This window comes from Dermacentor albipictus, chromosome 1, assembly GCF_038994185.2.
Source record: "Dermacentor albipictus isolate Rhodes 1998 colony chromosome 1, USDA_Dalb.pri_finalv2, whole genome shotgun sequence".
Classification (NCBI taxonomy): Eukaryota; Metazoa; Arthropoda; class Arachnida; order Ixodida; family Ixodidae; genus Dermacentor; species Dermacentor albipictus.
In genome coordinates this window covers 221,863,590-221,886,648 of record NC_091821.1, presented here as the reverse complement: position 1 = coordinate 221,886,648, position 23,059 = coordinate 221,863,590, and the positions used below count along the sequence as shown (strand labels likewise).

Genomic DNA, 23,059 nt, shown 5'->3' with positions numbered 1-23,059 from the left:
ACTGCTCAGTTTTTTGGTATGCGGTGGTACGGGATCAACACCAAAAAAAAAAAAAAGAACGTGCGTCTGAATAAAGGAAGAGTTGTCAAATCATGAACTGCGTCGAATAAGCTATCCCTGATAAACGCACGGAAGCGCAAACCGATACTGAAAGTGCAAAGGGAAAGACACGAACAATGAGATTATGAGTACGCATATTAGATTGTACTTCAATGCCAATCATGTTCGGTTCACTCGTCTTAGCGAAGGCACCAGTCATAGGTAAAATCTCGCGACATTCGCGTGGGAACCTTTCCCTGCAATATCTGGGACGCCACCAAACGTTTGCTGCGGCCAAACGCCGCGGACAGGGTCGGTATTTTGTAGCGATGCCTTTTCCGATTCTATGCTTTTTCAGGCTTTTCGCGCTTGGCCACTGGTCAGAGCGACGGTCTGCCCACATTATCAACGCGATCAGGCGGCCGTGTGTGGTGGATGATAAGAATAGCATAGAATAAGGCATAAGGCATCGCTACAAAATAGCGGCCCAGTACTCTTAATAACTGGAACACCATTGGCTTGAGATTCGCATAGGGGCTGACGGGCAGCGTTTAGTCAGCACTTCATTGTATCGTAAGCTGCTGCAAATTGAATAATGGGCGTTGGCATTTAAAACGAGAGAGAGAAAATTGTGCAGATACAACCCACAGGGAAAATCCGTGCGGTGCAAAGCGTAACATTTACAATTATTGTCTCTAATATACGTCTGCGTACGTGACTCTGTCAGTAGAGCATCCAGCTATATGAGCTTATTGGTGCTGGTTCTAATCTCACATCTGTAAAAATATCTCTTTAATTGAAGAGACCCCAAACCAGGCGAGACGGAAACTTAGTTAATGAAGTGTTTTGCAAAGGGGAAAAGAATGTGTTGCATTAGAACTCGCATGCCTATAACCGCTCCACCGCTGATCGCTGTTCGCACAACCAACAAAAAATATGGTGGTGCTGGCGTGCAGCGTCAGACCAAACGCGAATGTTAGTGTAGCAATATCAGTACCCCTTGTCATCACCACGCAGAAGGACACTTAGCGCCACCCAGTTTTGTATAGCAATGCCTTCCGCATGATTATATGTCACTCTTACTCTCTATACCGTTTCCGGCCGGCTGGTCCAGCTTATAACGCGTGCGGAACGTCGCTCGCATGTTCCAGTTACCGCTGTCCAGCGCCAACTTATTCCAGCTAGCCCCTGCGAATTTCTTAATTTCATCACCCCACCTATAGTCTTCTGCCGTCCTCGACTGCGTTTCCCTTCTCTTGGCACCCATTCTGTAACCCTAATGGTCAACATGTTATCTAACCAAGTTTTACATGACCTGCCCAACTCCGTTTCTTTATCTTAATTTCAATTAGAATATAGGCTATCCCTGTTAGTTCTCTGATCCATTCCGCTCTCTTCCTATCTCTTAACGTTACGCCTAACATTCTTCGTTCCATCACTCCTTGCGGGGTCCTTAACTTGTTTTCGAGCTTTTCTGCCAGTCTCTAAGTTTCTGCCCCATACGTTAGCACTGGTAGAATGCATTGATTGTACACCTTTCTTTTCAGTGATAATGGTAAGCTTCCAGCAGGATTTGACAATGTCTGCCCAATGCGCTCCAACCGATTTTTATTCTTCTGTAAATTTTCTTTTCATGTTCAGCGTCCCCTGTGAGTAATTGACCTAGTAAGCGTACTCGTTCACAGACTCTAGAGGCTGACTGGCGATCCTGAAATCCTTACTTGCCAGGCTACTGATCATTACCTTTGTTTTCTGCATATTATTCTTCAACCCCACTTTTACACTCTAACTGTTAAGGTCCTCAATCATTTGTTGTAACTCATCTGCAGTGTTGCGTACCAGAACAATGTCATCTGCAAACCGAAGGTTGTTGAGATATTCGCAGTCGATCCTTACTCTTAAGCCTTCCCAGTTTAATAGCTTGAATACTTCTTCCGAGCACGCAGTGAATAGCATTGGAGAGATTGTTTCTCCCTGTCTGACCCCTTTCTTTATAGGTGTCTTCCTGCTTTTATTGTGTAGAATTAACGTAGCTGTAGAATCTTTGTAGATATTTTCCAAGATATTTACGTAAGCCTCCTCTACTTCTTTAGTATGTAGTGCCTCTATGGCTGCTGGTATCTCTACTGTATCAAATGCCTTTTCATAATCTATGAAAGTCATATAGAGAGGGTGATTGTATTCTGCATATTTCTCCATAACCTGATTAATGACATAGATGTGATCCATTGTAGAGTATCCCTTCTTGAAGCCAGCCTGTTCCCTTGGTTGACTAAAGTCCAGTGTTGCCCTTATTCTATTGGATATTATTTTATTCAATATTTTATATAATACTGGAAGTAAGCTAATGGGCTTATAATATTTCAATTCTTTAAGGTCTCCCTTTTTGTTAGTAGCATACTGTTGGCATTCTTCCAGTTCTCTGGGGCCTTTGAAGTCGATAGACAGTTCGTATGAAGGGCCGCCAGTTTTTCAAGCAATATGTGTCCTCCACCTTTGATTAAATTTACTGTTATTCCATCTTCTCCTGCCGCTTTCCCCCGTTTCGTTTCTTGCAAGGCCCTTCTAACTTCATCGCTAGTTATAGAAGGAGCCGCTGTATTCTGCTCATTACCACTTCGAATGGAGGTATCGTGGCTGCTTTGGGTACTGTACAGGTCACTATAGAATTCTTCCGCTGCTTTTACAATATCTTCGAGATTGCTGATGATGTTATCATGCTTATCTTTCTGAGCGTACATCTTGATTTGTCCTATGCCAAGTTTCCTTCTCACTGATTTCATGCTACGTCCATTTTTTACTGTTTGCTCAGCCTTTCTCACGTTACAATTTCGTATATCCCTTATTTTCTCCTTGTTCATCAATTTTGACAGTTCCACGAATTCTATCTGGTCCTTGAGTTGGACACTTTCATTCTTTATCGTTTATTTATTAGGTCCTTTGTTACAAGTTCACCATTAGGACCAAATGGTGCACGTCTTACTTGCACCTTCATTTGGTGACTCCGTCTTCAGCTATATACCTTGATGTGAACAGCTGTGAGTACAGCGTACCCTATGAGTGCATTAAGGACAGCCGAAAGTGGAAAAAAAAAAAACGCGCCGCCCAGAAGAACAGCAATGCGAATAGCCATTTTGTTCTTCTAGGCGGCATACTAAAATTTATGCAGCTGATTGTCGGGCTCATTAGTCGTGAGAGTAACCAAAAAACACAGCTCAGTTTTCAGTGCCCGCCTAAGGATATCTACACCTGGGTCCCTACGGAACAATTGCGCAAGGGCGTGAGCACCTGTGTAGCTGTGACTCCCGTATTCAAAGCCTAATGGCATTGTATATTCAATTTAAAGTCCAGCTGCCTCCAATTCAATCTAAAGTGCAGTCGGATGCAACTCAAGTCTTCAGTGAAGCCCGGCCTGCGACCTCATAACCGTCCGCCACTGTTCCTCCGCGAGGCTGCAAATAGTTCCTACTTGAAACTTTCCCCGTTACCTAAATAAGGCGGTAACCCCAAAAATAGAACTATAAGTGCGCAATTGTGTACGTTTTCGTTCGTCTATTTAATGGAGCGGTAAAAGCATAATACTTTATTGAACTGAAATAAGAATGTTGCTTCGCTGCAACTATTTATTGTCAAGTTTTACTTCAGTTGGCAGTGACGTTTCATAAGTAAAGCGGGGTCAGCTGTGAAATGAACTGTACCGCGGACTTTTGAAGAGTGAAGTGGTCAGACTCCATACACTTTGTCCGTCTCTGTTGCACACCTCATCGCCTGCGCTGATGAAAAGACTCTTCAAGAGCAGCAGACGCTCCGGAGCTGTCAAGTACGACGCCATCTTGAAATGGTCGCATGACGACTATTTTGTTTGCTTCTGTAATTGGCAGGCGGAGTAACAAACCCGCGCGGTCCGTGTGCCTTGGTTTCCAACTGCTGCTTTTCTTTTAATAAAGTGCATTATGTGCTTGAAATAATAAGTAAAAACATAGTTAGTGAGCTTTCGTTAATTAGTCAACTACACATTTGATTGATCGTGGAAGTAATTCCTGCCTCATCGAGTAATTTAGTTCAACGGTTACAATTGGGCTGCCTGCACACAGGGGATTTCTTTGCATTTGGTGAAGCTGTAAAAAACACGCCACATAATATTTGAAGAGCAACACTGAAAAAGCAAAACTAAAACCGAAAACAAAGCAGGACGAATGGAGGGATGGATGGATGGGTGGATGGATGTTATGAGTATCTCTTTTGGAACGGGGCGGTGGGTTGCGCCACCAAGCTCTTGCTATTATACTGCTTAATGTCCAACCTAGGTTAAAAAAATAAAATCACGATGAGTTCCCATAACCAGATTTTCTTACCCCTTATTGTGAACAGTCTCTTTGTACGTCTCCGTTCTTTGTCGTTTCCCTACTTTTCTTGCACCAATCTTCCAATCGCCTCTTACTAATCTCTACTGCGGACACGTTTACTTTTCCACTGCTCTCGCTGAACCCAAGGGCTTCACGAAGGCCAGTGGTGCCTAAATAGACTGCTGGGCAGACGTCTTCACATTTTAATAAAACATGCTCCATCGTTTCCCTAGCCTTCCCGCAACCGGCACATGCTTCTTCCTTCTTATATCTCGCTTTATAAATGCGTGTTCTGAGGCATTCTGATCTCGCTTCCAAAAGTAATGAGCTTCCGTTTGAGTTATTATAAAATGTGTCTTTCCTGATTTAATTTTTTTACTCTTAAGCAGTTACTCATGGCAGGTTTCTTTTCCATTGCCGCCACCCATGCGAGATTATTGCAGCCTCTCTGACTTTCCGCTTGACGTTCTTTGTTGCTGTGTTGCCCAACCTACAAACCGCATATTTGCTGGTAATCTTCCTAGTTCTTTTCCTCCACTGTGAATCAAGAGCTTCAGTTTTCTGTTCCTGCCCTCTGGTGGGAGACTGCGGAACTCCGTCTTATGTGACTTTAAAAAAAATGAAAAAAAAATCACGGAGCACGGTATTGAACTGCTTCCAGCATAACGTGGGACGATATGTGCGTGCGCTTAAAGGAGCCCTGAAACACGTTTTATCGAAGTTAAAACAGGCTATTTCAGAAATACTTTGCCGCAATAAGTATGCTTCAATGCGTTCTGCATATCCCGGCCACGGCGGCCGCATTTCGATGGGGGCGAAATGCCAAAGCGCCCGTGTACTTAGATTTAGGTGCACGTTAAAGAACTCCAGGTGGCCGAAATTTCCGGAGTCCTCCACTACGGTGTGCCTCATAATCATAAAGTGGTTTTTGCACGTGAAACCCCATAATTTTTATGTTTTTATGCGTTCTGCAGAAGCGGAGTTATTGGCGATCAAACACACCCTTCGCGGTGCTTCCGCAGCTTCAATGCCTTGCCATGGCTATGGCTGGGTGGGGCGTGCCCACAACACTCCGCCTACTGATTGTTACCGTGGCGCGCAGTTAAAATTTGATTTTGGATGCTCACTAGACGCCGATACTTGCGATTGTGGCGCCTACGACGCGCCAAACGTAAGCCAAACGCGGTGGTCCTCAGCGAGTCGCAGTGCGCTCAGCCAGTGGACTCGTCGCGGCACCCCGCGGCGGTTGCGGCAGCTACGCTACGTGGCAGACCGCAGCTGCATGCAATCTTGCGACTGTACGCCCAGCGTTTGCTTTGTGCAGAACAGGTGTTGCGTGCGTGCTTGCGCTCATATGTGATCCAGTCTGGCCGTGCTTCGTGGTGCGGACCGGCCTTGTCCTGCGCCATACTTGACCGACGGCTAGTAGCCGCATCCAACTCGCGCACTTTTTAACTGCTATTAATAGCTCAACACTGTATCAATACGAAGCGAAGTCTGCCAAGGCGTCTATAATCAGAAGCGGCCAGGAGTGAGCGCACGCTGGCAAGCGTGCATGCGATGTGGCCTTAAGTTTCGCGTGGTTCGAGGCTAGTCTATAGCGTTGAAAACTAGTCGAAATTATTGAGACCCGGCGGTTGCGACACCGATAAGCACCAAAGTTTACCGACACCGAAGTTTAATTTCTACGCGGGTGTCTACAGCCGAGCGTGAGCCGACGACAGTCGGCTTCTTCTGGTAGTACGTAATTATTATCAAAATTCGAAAACGTTTTTTCGCTTACTTCAGCCTGTTTATTAAACTTCGTCAATAAATATACACAGCAACATCAGCAAGAAGCGCACTGATTCAAATATCCTTCTTCATTGATCTCAGCTATTGGCCCAAGGCAGCCACGTATGGGAATCTGATATATATTACGAAATAAAGCGTCCAGAAAAGAGTGAGGAGCAGGCTTCTCTTGAAATAAGAGCGTGTGAGAGAAACGTGACTTCGCGCTCCGCTTGCGAGCTCCACGCGCTGCGCACGACTAAAAAACTTGGCTGAGATGTTCACGGCCGCGTATGCTATCTCAGGGAAGAATGGCGCAAACGAACAGGGACGAGGTAGAAAACACGGACGAGCGCAGACTACCAACAATGGTTCATTTTGAAAACATGACAAATATATGCCCCCGCATAAAACACGTGTAGCAGCTTGAAAATTAGTGGTTGGATAATCAATTTCTAGTTCGTGCAGACTCACTGATGGCCTCGCCACGCACATGTCACCGTTTGCGCCATCCTTCCTTGAGTATGGATTACCAACACGCCTAGAGTCAGTAAACTTCTGTGTGTTATCCGCGGAGTGCTTTTTCACCAAGCCCGAGGTGTGGTTCAGGACTCCTTTAAGCCACTCAGCCACGGCTTCCGACGTCCCAGCAATGATGGGCTTGGGTTTATTAAGATCCCACGTGAACTTGCACGAGTGTGTTTCAAAAATCGTTTTTGAGAACAGTGTCACGCCATGAGCGGAAAGTCAAGATAGGCATCATTCGAAAGCTGAGTCAGCGTATACTTACTGCAATGCACCAGCTAAAACTATAGCCGGCGTAGTTCTATCGCAGTGATCATTTTTTCTCAAAAATCGAGTGCAAATTTTCGTCGTTTCTGTAGGATTCCACTGCCGAATCTTTAACCGCCCTGGGAACAAAATTTTGGCTTTCAACAGCATAATCACTGCATTTGACTCGCGTGACTTGTCTTCTAGAGCCTCTCTGTCACCTGCATTTTTTAATAATTGACGTGTACTTTTAATTATTAGCGAAAATCCCGTTTGTTCCATTTAAAACATGCTAGCTTCGTGCCGCGACCACTTGGAGTGCTGGTTGGTACGTGTTTGTACGTGAATGGACGTGAATGGACGTGCTTTTCAGGGCATATCAGGGCTCCGTGGCGGCGACCAAATCGTAAGTTTTTGGTACATGCTTTGAGCTTGCTTCTGTTTTTAATTTGCGTTTTTTTAGCGTTTAAATAATAATTGAGTAGTTTTCTCTCTTTTTTTTCTACCTTTTTTCGTGTGCGCGGGTGTTTCGTGTGTATTTGGTTTTGCAGGATAGTCAGAGCGTCCTTTCGCGCCACGTGCTTCAACACGTGCAACTGGGCGGGATGTTAAGTCTTTATAGCCTTTATATAGTAGCTTGGAAGTGGCAAGACTAATAGCTATTAGTAGTTTTACAGTGTGAGCTTCGGTGTCGGGAATATTGCTTTGGTCGGGGAGTGAGAGCGTGGCCTCGTGGTTGAACACGTGCGGAAACGTGTCATACAATAAGTCTGTGCGACATTGATTGCTTTTAAAACATTGGTGAGTATTACTTTGCAGCATTTTAAGGATTTAGATTCTGCGCGTATCGGTTTTTGCTAGAAGGCACGTGCTCTGCATTATTATAGTATTATAATACTACAGTATTTGCATTAGAAAAAGCCATACAATAAATGGCAAGAAAGCCGGGAAAGCATGCAATTACATCAGAAAAATAACACTCGAATCTTTCCAAGGCAATAACGAGGTTGTATTTGAAGAAAAAAAAGAGCATGAAAGAGAACCAAGTGGAAAAGGAGCTGGTGCTGACAAATTTCAACTGGAAGAAAGCCGAAGAGAAAATTCGTAAGCGAATAGCCACAGGGCTAGAGGAAGTTCCCGTTAGGCTGATTAGTGAACTAGGACCCCAAAGTAAGGAAGCTCTGGTGAAAGCAAGGAAAAAAACTTTAAAGGATAGAATAATTGCATTTTGGAAGAACTTCAGTATGGCTTCAGAATAGGTAGGCATTCGGAAGATAGCTTATTTGTTCTTACTCGGTGTACTGAAATATCAAGAGTAGAAAGTAGACCGTTATATGTGGCCTTTTTAGACATTGCAGGAGCGTATGACATCGTAGGCCGCAACATTTTGTGGGATACTCTGGAAGGGGCGAAGGCTTAGGTGACGATTGTCTACAGCTTTTGAGAGAGGTTTACCTAGAAAATACCGTTTGCGTTGAATGTGAAGGGATGAAAAGCGAGGAGTAAGTTCATATCAACAAGGGACTGAGACAGGGGTGCCCTTTATCCCCTCTGCTATTTATGATGTACATGGTGAGGATGGAGAGCGCGCTAGAAGAAAGTAATATCGGGTTTAATCTCTCACACAAACAGACGGGTACAGTAGAGCAGCAGCTCCCAGGTTTATTTTATGCAGACGATATTGTGTTGCTGGCTAAAAAACAAAATGATTTGCAACTTCTGGCTAATATCTGTGGACAGGAAGGGGAGAATTCAGGTTTGAAATTTAACGTTAGAAAATCAGGTGTTATGGTATTCAATGAAAACAATGAACAGACAGTGGCAATACAGGGCCTGGAAATACCTCCTGTAAAAGAATATAAATACCTTAATATATGAATAAACGAAGGCAATAGATATATGGAAACAAGAAAAACAATAACAGTAAAGGGGAAGAGAAACGCAGCCATAATGAAGCACAGAGCGCTATGGGGATACAATAAGCACGTGGTGTTTGGGGGTATGTGGAAAGGTGTAATGGTTCCACGACTTACTTTTGGAAATGCGGTTGTTTGCTTGAAATCAGGGGTACAATCAGGACTCGATGGCAACCAAAGCTCAGTGGGACCCCTCGCATTGGGCGCTCACGGGAAGACTACTAATTAAGCTGTGCAGGGTGATAAGGTCTGGACAAGTTTTGAAGTGAGTGAAGCTCACAGTAAAAGGGATTATAAAGAACGACTGCGGAATATGAAAGAAAGTTTTTAATGGGCTGGGAGAGCGTTGAGGTATTTGTACAGGAAAAAAAAACATTGATTCACAGTGGAGGAAAAGAACTAGGAAGCTTACCAGCAAATATGCGGCCTGTAGGATGAACAACACATCAACAAAGAACGTCAAGCGGAAAGTCAGAGAGTCTGAAATAATCTTATGGATGGCGGCAAGGAAAGAGAAACCTGCCATGAGTAACTACATAAGAGGAAAAAAACGAAATCAGGAAAGAAACAATTTATGATAACTCAAAGAGAAGCTCATTACTTTTCGAAGCGAGATCGGGATGCCTTAGAACACACACCTATAAATCGAGATATAAGAAGGAAGAAGAAGCATGTGCTTGCTGCGGTAAAGCTAGGGAAACGATGGAGCATGTTTTATTAGAATGTGAAGACGTCTGTGCAGCGGTCGATTTAGGCACCGCTGGCCTTCTTGAAGCCCTTGGGCTCAGCGAGAGCAAGGAGAAAGTAAACATGTCCCTAATAGAGATTAGTAAGAGGCGATTGGAAGATTGGTGGAAGAAAAGCAGGGAAACGACAAAAAAACGGAGACGTACAAAAACAAAGTTTACAATAGGGCGCCAGGAAATGTGGTTATGGGAATTCATCGTGGTTCTTTTTCTCCTTTTTTTTTCTTTTTTAACCTAGGTAGGACATTAGGCAGTATAATAGCAAGAGCTTGGGGGCGCAACGAACCGCCCCGTTTCAAAGGTGACGCACACAACATCCATCCATCCAGAAAAGCCGGATAAGGCTCGACTCAAAAAAAAAAATGTAATAAGTATTTTGCCCCTATTGACATATATCAGAGTTAATTTCCTGTGTTTTGTATATAAGTAGATAATCATGTAACATTACCTCCCATTTACGTCCACTTCCTCGTTTTCTGTTTTCCTGTTTGTTTCTGTTTCTCCATCTCACGTTGTTTTCTCTAGTACATTTGCCTTCTCTGTCCGCGCCAAGTCTCCAGACTGTGAGCTGTGCAGTGTGGATGAGACTGTAGGTCCCTTACTATGTAACTGCCCTCAGTACGTGGAAGAGGAGCAAAAAAAAATCAATCAATGTTATAACGCGTTCCGACAGCCCACCGTTGTCGGATGACGTTATTTTAGGCTCTTGACAAGACGTAAAATCTTGTTTTTAGGCCATCCAGGCATTTACTTTTGAAAGGTAAGGGTCTTGACTGTAGGCTTTAAGTAGACCTAATTGCTTGTTACAAGCTTTCCATCTTCCTTGAGTAGTCATCGTCACCCATCGTGCTTCTCTTTCTTCTCTCTATCTGTCCCCTTTCCCCTTCCCCCAGCGCATTGTAACTGGGTAGAGGAATTTTCCTTTGACCGACCTTTCTGCATTTCGTATAATTAAACTTTGTCTCTCTTATTATTATTATTATTATTATTATTATTATTATTATTATTATTATTATTATTATTAGTGAAAGGTACCTTGGAACATATGCATCAGATACAACACCGTGGTTACTCGAGTACTAACGCCAAATGCGCCCTGTCCCTTCGTTTGTCCTCGTCTGCGACGCGCTACGTTTACTGCTTGTAATGAATCACCAATAAGCCCAAATAGCCACCTAGCAACATTCAAGCGCCGCAGAGAATACGTCAGCAGCTAATATCATGATGGTACACGTTCCAGGCACATTAAAACACATTTAAGCGCTCTTTCTGTAAAGAGCAAAAACTGAACAGTTCAAAAAGCCAGCGGTATGTGTTGGTGAAAGTACGAGTGTTGGCAATTGCCTGTTGTCATGAGGAAATAGTTGAGCAATAATGACAGATAATTACAACGATTGCTGGTGCAACGACGGCAGCAAGAATAAAAACAACGACAACAACAACAACAACAACAGTGGTCATCATGTACATCATTTTAACAAGTAATTGTTTCTTTTTTTTTGGGGGGGGGGGGAAGCTTCATACATGCTTCATAAAAATAATTTTATGAAGCATGTAGATCAATGTGTGTAGTGATTTTATGTGCTATTCGGCAGAAACTGAAAACATCTGACTGAAAAGAAAGGGGGGGGGGGGGTTGCGTTAAAGGTTTTGATCGGGCAGGAAGTTTTAAATGTAAAAAAAAGATTCCCCGACTATTACGATGCTCCCTTATGCGAAATTTGAGCGCAGCTCTATAAGCGTTTTCATTTCGCAATCTATTGGCTGGCGCGGACAATCTGTCTCGCGCGGCACGTTGCAAACGGAGCGAATTGTGCCACGACTGCCTCGCTAATCGGGAGATCACGAGAGGCAGCGCGTGGGTAATGCGTGGGCGCGATTCACAACAGCCGCCATAGAGAGACCTCCGCTCATGCAGCGCTTTGTTTCCGTATAGACAACGCGCGCTACTGTGGTGCCATCTCGTAGGCATCGTCACCGCAAAGCCCGTCTTACGCGGCACTACGCTTTTCTTCTCATGCTTTCGCCATACCCTCCTCCTTTGCTTTCTGCCTCATGGTACCGCTGCACCCTCCTCCGCCGCCTTGCTCCTCGTGCTCTCTATGTGCATCTTTCATCTCCCGCTACACCCTGCGTTCGCTTTCATCCTTCACTGTGCTCGCTTGCACGCAAGTTGACAACTCGTAGGACCGCTCAGCGGCATTCAATTGGACATTAACGCTTTTTATTTTATACACTCATTTTATACACTACCCGCCGCGGTGGCTTAGCGGCGGCGTTGCGCTGCTAAGCACAAGGTCGCGGGATCAAATTCCGGCCATGGCGGCCGCATTTCGAAGGGGGCTGAATGCAAAAAAAAAAAAAAAAACGTCTTGTGTCCCGTCCATTGGGGGCATGTTAAAGATCCTCTGGTGGTCAAAATTAATCCGGAGTCCCCCACTACGGCGTGTCTCATAACCAAATCATTCTTTTGGCCCGTAAAACCCAGAACTCATTCATTTTATAGACTCATGACGTGGCACCACCTCCTTCCCATTGGCTGCGCCGTCACGTGCCCAACGACAAACGCACTAGGCCACACGTTTAGTCAGCCAGGTGGCTGCGACGTGACGTGCGCAGTGACGTACGCACGACCATAACCGTGGAACCGCCGTGGCGTCGGGGAAGCGTGCCCATCTCGCATTCAGGTGGCCAGGGCTCGATCGATTCCTACCGAGACCGAAGTTTACCTAATATTCTCTTCAGAGGGGCATTAATTTATTTGTTTACAGGAACCTCCCTGAGAAAGTTAACGTGAATTTTATTATTTTTTGTGTGGTTTTACTGGCTGCTGTCGGCCATGTTTGGCACCATCATTCGGTCATACCACCAACTACAACGCCGTATTTTCACGTAATGGGGCATATAATTCTTTCGCATTAAAACAGTACGCAGATTCAACACGCCTGTTAGAATTGATGTGCAGTAAAGCTACAGTGAAACGGTTAATATAGACCTAAATATATAGACCTAAATGCGATGCGTATAATTGCCCATTTTCATTTTACAAACAGAATTTACAGAATGGACTCATCCCTGTGGTTTTCACCGAACTGAGAAATTGACCGCACGTCCCTGCGCAAGACGTCGCCTGCGGGCCTCACTTCTTGTGCTCCATCAAAAGAAGAAGGTACCCACATTGTAGTTTCTGTGGCAACTCCGACGCTTCAGTGGAGCATACTATCATAGCATGTCCTCAATATAACCAGTAGCGGGTTCGCCTGCGGGACCGTTTAAACATTACTGACAGACATCCCCTCACAGTGAGCAAAGTGCTCGGACCGTGGTCATGACCTGATAAGCAGAGGCGTGCAGTGACTTCTATTCGCGATATTTTAGTGGACGGTAATCTTATGGACTGCCTATAAGTGACATTCGGTGTTTTGTCTTCTCTACATTGTACTTCTTTTATAACGGGCTGATGTCGCGTCCGTTTTGTCCTTATATTATGTATGCACAAAAAGGCTCGCGCGTACCCTTTCACTCCTAAGTGATGGATGACTATCCTTTGGTTACTGAACTGTGCATTCGGAGCTGGTGCCCATAGACCCTCTTTGTGTACTTCTGTTTGTGTGCGTATGGGGCTTGTTAAATTTGACTCTTGCCTTTCCTTTTTTATTGTTGTTTGAGTAAGGAATTTGGGATTTAGTGGTAGCCGCCTCTCACGTAGCCTACATTCCCATGTTTTTACATCTAAAATTGACAAAAGAAAATGCTTATTTCGAAATGCAACCGCCAGTTTATGTGTATACTCACTGTGATACGTCGGCGTTGTGTGATCCTTGGAGGGGCAGAATAAGGTGGACAGAGAGAAGAACGACACATATGTAATATATCCATTGGGTCACAATGCATACATGAAAATACACTCAAGGATTTTATATCCCCTTTGTCTCAGTGTCATTTACCAATTCTGAAAGATTGGTCAAGAATGGGCGCGCACACGGTGGCACACACGCTGTGGATAGGGGTAGGCTAAATGTTTTTAAAAATTCAAAGAAACCATTAATTATCAAAAAACAATTGCAATAAGAAATCGATATGCATTAGAGACACCCATCAGGCGAAATTAGCTACGTGGAGGCCAACATATAGGCCTATATAACGGCTATATATATATATATATATATATATATATATATATATATATATATATATATATATATATATATATATATATATATATATATATATATATAGGGTGTTACTTTTAGCTGCACCACATTTTTAAAAATTACCTGTGGCAGTCCACCTTCATCTTAATTACTCGATGAGACACCCATTACTTCTAGAAAAAATAAAAATAGGCTTAATTGAATATATCATATAAGTGGGCCAGTTATTTAGAATTAATTACTTTACGGCACGTTTTTCAATCTGCAAATTGTAGCTAGTGAGTATGCGAGGCGCATCCCCTTGGAATGAATTCTCTGGACTGCATCAGTTTTAGGGTAATAATTTTCAATGTGTCCGACGAAATGCATTGGTGTTCCAGTTACTTTTGTGCTTAAATGCATAAAGCAGTGTTCTATTTTGAATATTTGCGGGCAGCGTAAGTGCCCCTTCGCGGCACAAAACAGGCGAAACTCTACTTTATTTTTTTGTGAGGAAAGCAACAAAAATTTATTAGATCTGTCTAGCTTTATTTAGCACGTAAACGTTTATTCCGCAGCTGCAAAATAGAGGGAGGAGCTCTGTGCAGTGTGTTCATGTCTATAGCTAGAGCATCAATTACCGACCACCAACAAATTCTTCTATTTTATTGAATTCGGCGCGGCGAACTGCGTTTAACAACTCTTTTAAAGTAAAGTACTATTTCTTGCTGGTACATCTTGCAAAGTCCTGTGTTAAAGATGAGTCGCATGATATGGTAGCATACATTGCTTGCAAGGTTCTACAGCAAACGCTACTAAGAGAACTTGAGGAAATTTTCACGCCTTTGGCAGCAGTTAGCGTCATTATGTTTCCTTGGAAAAAAAGAAGCCATCAGAAGATTTCTCTCGTCGCCACAAAGGGTCATAGTCCCTAAGTAAGCAACCTGCATGTGAGCTATCGCGCCGCCGTCATTCCAGTCTTCCTTGTCGCTTTCGTCGTGCCGTTGTCGTGCGTTGTTATCGTCGCCGTGCCACCATCGTCCCTGCCATCCTTACCGCACCGCTATGCCGTCATCGTTCTCGAGCCGCTGCCTTAGACGACGTTATATCTTCGTCATCGTTATTACTGTCATATCCTTGCCGTCTGGCCAGCTCTTATACTGTTTCGGTGGCGCCTAAAGCTTTCTTTTTCCCGCAACCTAAACCAGTATGTATAGGAGCATATTGCGCTGGCCTCTAACGGCATGTATTGCGTACTGGCTGCAGGTAAGCCGTTTAAATCCATTTGAGATTCTCGGTGTGTTACGTTTGTTTGCGTAAAGATATATTGCCTGCGTTTTTTTACGATTTTCCTTGTCGGGGCCATTAGTGGTTGTTACAATAAAAGTCGAGGCTATGCAAGTGCGATGAATGATGTAAATCTCGCATCAGCATCGGAATCCTGAGCCGCTGTGTTGTTAAAAATACAGACGACTTAGCGTTTCTGCGTTTCTCAACTACAGATTCAAAGCAGAAAGTGATCGACTACGCCCGAACTATATATATATATATGTATATATATATATATATATATATATATATATATATATACATATATATATATATATATATATATATATATATATATATATATATATATATATATATATATATATATATATATATATATATATATATATGTAAAAGAAACATAACGCACCCGCACTCGCGAGAGCGACAGCGGCAGACGTAATGAAACGAGAAGCTGGCGGCATCTGTCGGACGAAGCCCCACATGGGAGAAGTGAGCATTTTTCGCGCTTTATTTTGACCTCAAGGATACAGCGTTTATTACTGCAGGCGCGCTCCAACAACAAAGCTCAACCTGGACAATAGTTCTCTTTTTGGGATCGTAATTTAGAATTGTATTTATGGAAGTTTAATCTATTAGTAATGTTTATGTAAAGAGATGTTGGTATGAATGACGCTAAACGGGCACTAAATTAAGAACTAATGCAGACAAAGAGAAAAAATGTACTTCGTGTTCTTGGGCATTGTCTGTAGCTCCGGGAAAACGTGTAATCATTTATTAGCGCACGTATTTTTATTTTATTTTAGTTTTTCATTTCTTTGTCCGTTTATGCGGCGGCAGAAGAAATCTGCGAGCAAAGTATTGTGAATTTCGGAAGTTTCACTCGCTGCTAGCCTTTGTAGACATTTCTCTGTATCTAAAGAATACATTTTCTCTGTTATTTATTTATTCTTTATCTATTTTTAGAGTGAACAGTGTTTATGCAATGGGAAATGGTCCGATGCTGTTCGCTTGTCACGCCTTGGTTCAGGCACTGCACCACGTGACGCAAATATTTTCGCACTTGGTACTTGAGCAACGATCATGCAACTCCCCAAGCCGGATGTTCTAACCATGCGGTACACCAAGGCCATTTTGCACAAGCAAGTAGATTATAGCTGCGTCAGGCGTTGTCAAGCGCCAAAGGTCTTCCGTGGGACTCATCTCGAGCAACAGCGCCCGGCTGTGCACAGCTAGCAGCTATGGACACACAGTGCCCTGTGACGCGGTTGCACGCACCACCACTACGGCGCACTCTACCATGGCTCCGCCGGCGGTCTCATTGGGCTGCCCCACTTTCTGCGAAATTCCCAACTTTGTGGAGCAAATGCGAGAGAGAGAGAAAAAAAAGAAAGGACAACGAAAGAAAGAAAAAATTTGAATGCGATTCAACCTCTTGTTTAGAATGTCTTCCTGAGCGAGTTGGGGGCGAGAATGAACGGAGTCACTGTGCAGCCACTCTACCGCGTTGTCACCGCTCGCGTGAAGGGCGAGGGGGGGAGTTGGAGGAGCGTCGGACTGCTTAAATTTTTCGACTGCGCTAACTTCGGGATTGACCAGCATTTTTAGACAGAACATACCCATGGCAAAGGGCCACATAGACTGCACATACCCACGGGATCGGCCCGCATCTTTCGAAAGCTATCTCCGGGATCGGCCCACGAAAGAGGCCAAGAAACACACATGTTCGATAGGTAAAATAGGGGGGGGGGGGTGTAGGGGAAGGTGCGTTAACTCGCTAATAAATACATTGCCTATAAAAACAAATGCGCCAGGAGCACAGGCAAGCTAAATGAGCGCAACATCGCGGAGCGCTCGCTAACTCGGCGTGACTTTCTCGTCCTGCTTGCAAGAGGTGGCTGTGGACAGCGAGCGTGGCTGGTGACAGGCTAGGCGACTATTTGTCTCCGTCCCGTTTCAAAGGTGATACCGATAAACATCGTTATCATCATCTAGGAGGGTGCGTAGTAATCCTGCCCGAGGCAACGGGATTTGCGGCGCAATATAGCAAAGCACAACTGGAATATTGGTGGCACAAAAACAGGGAACATAAAGAATAGATTTTAAGACAATACATTTTTTTCAGAGTCGATTGTTTGTTAACCCGAGCCATGAGTTCTAAAGGCAAGACGAAAAAAAAGACGAAAGTGAGGATCTTGGTCGCATCCACGTTTCAACGGGAAAGCTATCATAATATGCATCAACATTCATCCATTCATCCATTCATCCATCGTCTGCTAATGTTACTGCGGTTGCTGCATCATGCAAGCTATATGCTATAGACTTTAGGTAGCGGGGAAACCTGTGAGCGTTGTGAAGTTCTTCAGTTGGATACTAGAGTCCTGTCAAAAGTAGCCATCTCAAGATAACGTGCTATTCCGTGCACGTATCGAAGATTCGGGGCCTCAGAATTGCCATTCTCAGTAATTGCGTTAAGGGAATCTACTGGATTCTGCGACATTTTGAGGTCCAGTATGGGGGCAGTAGAACTGATGTGTCACAAATTTAAAGATGAAAAATATTTCCGACGGATCAGCTCCTTAGATAAAAAAATAAATAAAAGGTTTCGTGCAATACATTAGTTTATAACGCACACATCTTCGAACGGCCACAAGATACGTTGCAGTCCTGAATAACCATCTTACCGCTGGCTGTCTTTCCTTCGTTTTGCTCCAAAGCAATGACTTACCTCCCACTTTTTGTGGAAATACAACGCATAAATATTCTTATTTCTCCCGGCATGCATTTAGGCTGACTGGCATTTGATGCTTAAACTAATCGCCTGCTGTTTTCCTCCCCAAGACCAATGAAGAATGTGCCTTGGCAAGTTACAGGAGCCGTCCTAAATGTCTTGCGTTTATAAGCATTCATCACTCTTATCATTTTCTGGAGCAGTGAATAAGACGCTTCGGGCGTTCTCGTGTGTGTGCGCGAGCCGTCTGATGAGTTATTATTCATTCCCCTGACATATTTGCCATGGCGCTTAAGGTAATGAAGACTGTTTCACTTTTGTTTTCTCTTTCGTCTGCACGAAGAACTACCGTGTTGCCTCTTGAAAACTCCGTGCTTCAGTGCTGTCAAATCAGCTTATAACAAACCCTAGCGAAGCGTTTGTTCGATATATCTTTAACTACCACACAATAAAACATATGTGCTGCACATTTTGGTTCATTGTGAATTTTATAATTCGCTACCCTAACACTCGCTGTAAAGAACCTAAAACAAACGAAAGAAAGAAAGAAAGAAAGAAAGAAAGAAAGAAAGAAAGAAAGAAAGAAAGAAAGAAAGAAAGAAAGAAAGAAAGAAAGAATATATTGCGGCAGTCATATTTTATCATTTTAATTTTGAGCCATAGCTCCGACTGTATTGAACTCAAAGACAGAAGACAACGCATGTAAATATAATGAGATAATGTTTGAGAAAATGCATTCAGCCAAAGAACTCCATGAAGGTATACTACAAAGGAAGGTGTTTTAACGACACAGAGCCTAACATTAAATAATATTAAACATTTAGAAGCTATATCTTATATGAAAATAACAGCTGCAGAAGGCCACAAGCCCGCTGAGACGATTCCTGAAGGAAGGAAGGAAGGAAGGAAAAAGTGGAGAAGGAAAGGTAGGGAGGTTAACCAGTTGCTTAACCGGTTTGCTACCCTACACATGGGAGAGGGATGGGGGAGATTAAAGATGGGGAAGGGGGAGAGGGAGAGAGAGCGCACAGCACAGCACACACACATCGTCCGTTGGAGTCCATCAATCTGGCATGGTACGCGACGTCACTCTCACAGCCGCTTGTCGCCAACCGTCTGTGATACAGCGCTGAGAATCTTCGTTATGTGGGCGACTTCTGCGCACATCAATTCTTGACTCTTCTACTCATGTTTTCATTCTTTTTTATTGAAATGAAAATAAGTAGAGGAGCCGGTGATGCCACTTGCGAGCAATAGTTACTTCTTTTCCCATAGTTGTTATATAATAAGGAAAAATGCGTAAATTCTTGCATCATGTAACGCTTAAAGAACTTAAGAAAATTTAGCCACATTAAGGGTGGAAGTTTCCCGCGAAATATTTTAGTTGAAAGAAATTCCGCGGATGTCAGTGTTGCAGAAGCCTGTTTCAGGCAGACACACAAATAACACATCCAAAGTCGCATATGATACAGTCAGTATGCAAGAGATATGTCAGCAAGAAGCGTTGTTCAGAGAAGCTTTGGTCTCCTTTCCCCTTACCCAAGTGCAGGGTAGCCAACTAGTCTCATTCCTGGTTAACCTCCCTGCCTTTCGTTTATCTTTTTTTTTCACTGTCGAATGCCTTGTTAAGCTTATTTTCACGAGGACTCGCTATTTATCAAGTCACTGCAAGCAGGTTAGATTGCGTGGTTTGAGAGGTGACGTTCATTGATGGCAGTGTTGAAACGTGAGATGTCGTTGATCAAAGTGATTTAGGCAGGCAGGTCATTCCAATCTCCAGCTGTATGCAGGCAAAGGGAACGCTAAAAGGTAGTTGTGTGAACACGTGCAAGATATGTTGCGTTAGGATGACTTAGACGGGAGATGCGGTGGGCTAGCGGGATGATTTGATTTGTCGGAGGCTAAGGGAATAACAAAAAAAATGTGGTGTAAACAAAGGCGAGAAAATTTAGGCCGTAAGGCGAGGGCAGGAAGATGAAGCTGAGATGCAGCTGTTAATGCAGTGATGCTAGGGTTGTACGAATAGTCGTAGATGATGAATCAGGCAGCACGGTACTGAATGGATTCAAGGTTACTGAGAGGTCAGTCTGATGCGGATCAAATATGGCGGATGGACACTAAATTTTGAAACGGGAAATTGATTTGTTGGCCAGTAACTTCGCAGAGAAGGGTGCTCATAATATGTTCCGACGCAAGTCTCCAAAAACACGGTTAGCAGAGTTCATTACTGGAATTACGTGGTGTGATCAGCTTATGTCGTGAGAGATATGGACACCTAAACACTTAGAGGAGTCAAACTGTGTTACAGGGCACTTGTTCAGGAAATAAGAACGTGCAACATACTTGTGCCGGCCACGAAAAGGTAATAATCAGGTCTTACTGACGTGGAGTGACATGAACCAATCGCCGCATCATTCTTGTATACAGAAAAGATCACCATGGAGAGTAGATATATCGGGAGAACTGTTTGTTGGTTTATGTATCACGTAATCATCGACAAAAATGTGGATGCTAGATTAAACACTGAGCAGGTGGTCAGTGACAGAAACTACAAAAATGAGAGGTCTGAGGACAGAGCCTTATGGAATGCCTGAAAGTACTGGAAAAAAGGGGTTGGAGTGCGAGTTGATGAACAAGAATGACGATCAGTTAGGAACCTATGAATCCAGTCAAAAACAGACCGGGAAGGTTCAGAGAGCTTGCTCAGAAGGCAGTTGTGTGACACTTTATCAAAATTATAGTGGATATCGTGCAAGAAAGTGCGAGTGGACACTCACATGAGTGACCTTTTCGTAAACCATGCTAATTGGGGAAAGAAAATATGACTTAAGAGAGGAAAATCACAACATGAAAGTATGTAGTGTGCTCTGTAATTTTTGAACAAACAGTTGTGACAGATATCGACCGACAATTACTTGGGGAAAAACAACAATTCCATTTATTTAAGATAGGTATTACCTTAGCGGTACGCCAGCCGAAGCGAGCACAGCCAGTTATAAGCGACTACTGAAAGATGTCTCACACGCCACGTGCGTTATCAATTCTATCTAGCGGCATGTCCCTGTTGCCGTGATGATCAGTGCTGAACTGTGCGATGTGCGATTTATTCCACGCTCCGAAGTGGGAGCGGCCCGCTGCGCGCTAGTGCGCGCCCTAAAGGACCCTAATAAAGTTTTTCATCCATCCATCCATCCGAAAAGAGTATACAATCGGCGAAAACGAAAGGAAAAAAATGCAGTAATTAGTATTGCGCAGGCGAATATATATATATATATATATGCTGCTGTTTTATTCTTTCCCAGGCATCGTTTTTCCCCGGGCACAAAAGATGGCGCAGCATCTGCTTTAGTGGCGCTTTTATTTTAGTGCTGCGACATGTGCAGCCACGGGCCTCACGCATAGCACCGATATATTATGGAAGCACTGGCACATCCGGGAGTTAAGTTGCATATACTGCTTCGTATGTGGTGCAAAAGAATCTCTCTACACATACAAGTCGGCTTGATATTATTTTTTCGCCATTATTTCCCGTTTCACGTTAGATCATTACTTATTCCACATGACTAAATAGGGATGCAGGTGCGTAAATTGCGCATTTGCTATTTAATGGCCGCTCGTTTAAACCATCTATAACCTTTTCTTAACTGCTACGACAAACAATAAACCCTGAAGAAGCGCAGGTAACTGAAAATTACGTATTGAAGTGTGCTCTTTTGAGTCTGCTAAGGGGGAGGACTCGGGGGCAGGTAACAAAATTCAGCCAAGAGAAACACGGTGTCTTGTACGACGCTTGTTATCGATGTCTCGTCTTGGAGGCCGCTATCTGCGTGACGGCCTCTGCCAAGTCGCCGAGCGTCTCCTCACCGCGCGCCTCTCTCGCATTGACCTCAGTTTCTCGCATTCTTACGCACGGATGATTCAGGCGCACGTATATTTGCGCGTCGATAGGAAGGTACGAACGGCACTCATACAACCTCCATAGAAAGTGGTAGTCAACATTTCTTCACGCTGTCGCTTAATCAATTTTCAGTCGTCGTGATCTCTTCCCGAAACAACGAGCATCTCGCTTCCTGCGAGTAAATAATTGTACTTTCGCACGGAAACTGCAAAACCAAGCGTATACATATATCGGCTTCTTTCTGCGGAGCAAATAAGCGTCGCGTTCTCCCGATCAGTGTCCGCGTCGAAGCAGGAGCACCGGTTCTCGGCTGCCACGTCGGCTCTCGCAGTGTCCTTTCGCGTTTGTTCTCCCTCTTTTCGAAAATGTCTATCAGATCGCCAGGCCGTTCGCGGCCGTGGATGGCCGCGCGCGATGGCGAGGGAGGCAGGGCTGGCGTACGCGAGAGGGGGGGGGGGGTCGGGAACCGTTCCATTTCTTTCTTTCTTTTCGCACGGCCACCTGGATGCCACCTGTGCGCTCGGCTAACATCCTCGCCGAAACGACTGCCTTTGCCCGCAGCAGCAAACGGACACGCATGCACACTGCACACAGAGACGCAGCGTCGGGCCTGCAGCGACGAGCGAGCCGCGGGGGGACAGACACCGTCACACACGACGGTACTTCACTGGCGCCCTCTGGCCGAGGTCCGCGTGCATGAGCTTCGCCTCGTTTCGCCGACTGGCGCTGTCTTTCTGCCCGCTGGCCGTTCACAACGGAAACGAGGAGCCCCCGTAAAGCGGAGCGTGCAAGGCAACAGGACACGAAGGCCGCAGCTCAGTGACTCGGCCGTAGTGGTGGTAATTAAAAGAACACATATACCGTGGCACTGCCGACATTGCGTGTTTACTCGGACGCACGATTCAAGACGGTGGGCCGCGAAGTGGGCCAGAAACGGGCGTTCTTTCTTTTTTTCTTCTTTTTTGTCTTCGTAGTGTGCACGTCACGGGAACCACAGTGGCAGAGTCGGCAAGACCGTACGTTGGCAAACAAGCCCAGACCGATAGTGACAGCGGATAACATTACAGCGAAATCTTTACTTGTTACGAGCGAAAAGCAATATGTATCTGTCCCCACACGAGTGGTCTTCGTGCTCCACCTCACCGGACAGTCAACTGGAAAGAAAGCTATAAAGCTGTCTCGAAGTCTCCTGTACATTTCGCCGGCTTAATTGTGGCGACGACCATAGGCTCGCAAACGTACGTGGCGTCAGTTGATAAGCGATGAAGGTGAATGTAGCTTATGAATTGGTGTGAATATATTAAATTCATATTTGTAATTATTTCTGTAAGTGAAATTATTGCAGGTAGAGTAAGTGACAGAGATAACGACATTGTTTCCTAAGCCAATTTTATTTTTTCTGTAAGAAAACAAAATAAG

At 44.3% G+C, this 23,059-nt stretch overlaps 1 long non-coding RNA gene across 1 annotated transcript in view; it reads left to right on the top strand.

Moving 5' to 3' along the window:
• The window catches only part of LOC135919891 (uncharacterized), an 84,246-nt gene that overhangs the window by 46,580 nt on the left and 14,607 nt on the right, over nucleotides 1-23,059 (top strand). Inside the window, exon 2 of the long non-coding RNA XR_010570082.1 lies at nucleotides 7,300-7,332. This is a non-coding gene — a long non-coding RNA (uncharacterized lncRNA). The remainder of the gene's footprint in view (nucleotides 1-7,299; nucleotides 7,333-23,059) is intronic.